We start from the raw sequence: 3,323 nt of genomic DNA on the forward strand, positions 1-3,323 counted from the left end.
CTACTTGTGTTCAGGTGGTATGGGGTAGCAACTCGGTGGTGCACATTGTATGTCACGGCCCATTTTCATGAATCGCGACCGGCGCTAGGGTATGGGTAATGTAGTACCAAAACCCGTAGCTAGCCTTTCAATTAACAAATAAACACAATAACCTGCAGAAAACCAATGCTCGGGGGCAACCGAGACTTCAGCCTAAATCTAGCAGTTCTAATAATCAACAGTTAATATAACATGTTTATCCAATTCCGAGTCTGAAATAGATTTATCATAACCCAAATTAAATGATATAACATGCCAAAGCAATAAAACTAGTCGAACCAATCCGACAAAAATATAATAATAATAAAGACGTCTAGTTACTACTGCGGTCTAAGAATAAAACAGTTTCACAGTTCTACTAAAATAAATGGAACCTCCGAGGAAAAGTAAATGCGGAGATCACCAGACTCTCTCAGATCATAACCCTGGGAAAAATTGGGAAAAACAACGGGGTCAGATATACTGAGATGAGTTCATACCACTATCTACATTTATTAAGTGGAAAACCTCTAAAACCGTTTAAAACGTTTAAATACGATATTACGAATAATAGTTGGAACCCTAATCCACAATTCTAAATAATAACATAATCCAACAGGTCTGGTCCCGAGAGCTGAGCTACACCGAGTTACCACTGACCACACTTATACCAGAGTCCGGAGAGCTGAGCTACACCGAGTTACTCTACTTGGTCCCGAGAGCTATGCTCACACCGAGTTACCACATTACCATAATTACCTTTCCCAGATCATTACCGGTGCGCACGCAGTCCTAATGATGCCCATTAGATAGCATGTTCCAACTAGAAGTCATAATATAAAAACAGTTCGAAATATACGTACAGTATATATATTTAATATTAAAATAACAATTTACTTAATAAAGCGGTAAATAGTAAGTACAAACTCACTGCTTGCTAATCCACGTGAATACCGGCAAGCAACTAATCCTGGTTCGCCTCTGAAGCACGAACAGTAGACGGGTCTAGACAAATAAAATAATTATTAAAACAGACCCTAACTCTAGAGAGTACTAGACACCACATAGGACTAGCGCAAATAACATGTCGGAATAAACAATCCAAAGCACACACAAATAATACCCATTAGGAAATAAAGCCCAATTAATATAAGTCTATTGAGTACTCGCTTAAAAGTCCAATGTATAAATATTATTTAATAATTTTAAATAATAAATAATTTTCAAATAGTGGGTTAACCGAGTTATCATTAACTACCAAGCTAACCTCACTTGTCGGATGACCCAAATCTAATCCGACTCAAAAAGTTTATCAAATATAAACCCGAGTTTATATTTATAAAACAATTTAACAAAATAATAATCCATTTTAAAAGCGGAACTCAATAACTTCAATTCTAAGTAACCCAAGTTACAAATCAAAAACTTAATCATTTAAAGTTAATAAAAGTTTAGGGACTAAATTGTACTTTAGCCAATTATAAAATTCGAATTCAAATTAATTACTTTTGTTTATAATTAAAACAAAATATAAAATTACTAACCAATAACTTAATAAAACAAGTTTAAAAGAAATGTGTCATGGGCTAAATTGTAATAAAACCAATTTATACCCAATTGATATTAAAATCATTAATAATTGCCCGAGTAATTATATATAAAAATTTAAGTTATAAAATATATATCATTTTCAAATATTCCCAAATTATAAATTGAAATCGATTAATAAGAGACAAATAACTATAGGGATTTATTGGGTTTAATTAAACAACATTGATTATCACTTTGGCCATTAAGCAAAACTCCATAACCAACCAATTTGCTTCCCTTCACTAAATTGGAACCAACAATAATATGGTGACTAACAAGGACATTTAGTCATAACAATTAAGAAGCAACCAGTAGAAAATAAGGAATTAAATATGGGCCAATGAAATTGAAACATAAAAACCATTAATAGCCTAATTAAATATAATCAAAAACCTATAACTTATTTCAATTAAAACAAATTGCCCATCTATTGTAAGAACAACCTTTCGCCCAATACCAACATTCAAATCATCTTCTTCTTTATTCATTTAATATCAAAACACAGAAGCACTACTTACAGTAACGTTTTAACATGAAACGAACCAAAGTTAAGGCCAAAACAATATATCAAATTATCGATTTCAAACAGCAAAAATCTCAAATAATCATTACCCACATCATGATAAAAATAAAAATAAAAACAATATAAAGAACAGTTGAAATTCCGTTGAAATCAACGACCAACTCAAAGCAATGAAACCTATCATAACTCATTTGTAAATCAATTAACAACAATTACCCATGAGATTTTTGACCTAAAAACCACATAAAAACGTAATAAAAGGATCAAAAATAATCAGCAGAACAAGTCAAGAAGGAAGCAGTTAAGAATCCATTAAAAACGGTGAAACAACGGCGGCTATAACGGATAGATTAACATACCGAAATCGATTCCGAAGCAGCGAGGAAACGGTTCTCAATTCGATGCTAAATTGAGGAAGAACTGATCAGGAAACGGAATCATCGGTTTTTAAACTAATTTGAGAACAAAGCTCAGAAACTTACCGAGATTTCAGTCAAGAAGATAATGAGTTTGGGCGTTAGAATTTAGCGTTTTTCAATAAAGAATGACGGCTATGGTTTAAGAGATTTATGATGAATAAATTAGGGTTTAGAAACGTTTATATAAAAATAAAGAAAACGAGTTAAAATGAGGCAACCAAAACCGTTTTCCACAAGCTGTACAAAACCAGCAATTTGTAACACTGTCACAAGAAAAAGAAATGCATGGGTTTGATGGCCCATGCAAAGAAGAGAAAAATAAAAATCTTGGGCCAACCAAATGGGGTCCAACCGAATTTAATTAAATCAAAGACCAAATCAAACAATTTATCCATACCACGAATTAAACCACGAATCTGCAACCGGCTTCAGTTATTACCGGAAACTCAACGGAAAAAATATTGTTATATTTTTTTAAAAAAATAAAATAAAAAAAAAAGAAAAAAAAATACGGGATATTACATTCTCCCCAACTTATTAAAAATTAGTCCTCGAATTTAACACGATAAGCAATTACCATTAGAACAACACGTAACACAAGTAAAAATCATAAAAGTCACAGAAATCAAGATATCGTACCTCATGGAAATAGAAAAGAATAGTGATTCCGCATATCCGAATTGGTCTCCCAAGTACACTCCTCTACAGAATGATTGCGCCAGAGAACTTTGACCATCGGAATCTCCTTGTTCCGCAATTTACGCACTTGCGTA

General features: G+C 32.7%; 1 long non-coding RNA gene across 1 annotated transcript; it reads right to left on the reverse strand.

The window, feature by feature from the left end:
- Positions 1-316: 316 nt before the first annotated feature.
- LOC126671325 (uncharacterized) lies at positions 317-2,890 on the reverse strand. The gene is made up of 3 exons (XR_007638971.2): positions 2,491-2,890; positions 950-1,023; positions 317-464 (listed from the first exon to the last, which is right to left on the reverse strand). It is a non-coding gene; the product is annotated as an uncharacterized LOC126671325 (long non-coding RNA).
- Positions 2,891-3,323: the final 433 nt, after the last annotated feature.

Source organism: Mercurialis annua, linkage group LG3 (assembly GCF_937616625.2).
Source record: "Mercurialis annua linkage group LG3, ddMerAnnu1.2, whole genome shotgun sequence".
Classification (NCBI taxonomy): domain Eukaryota; kingdom Viridiplantae; phylum Streptophyta; class Magnoliopsida; order Malpighiales; family Euphorbiaceae; genus Mercurialis; species Mercurialis annua.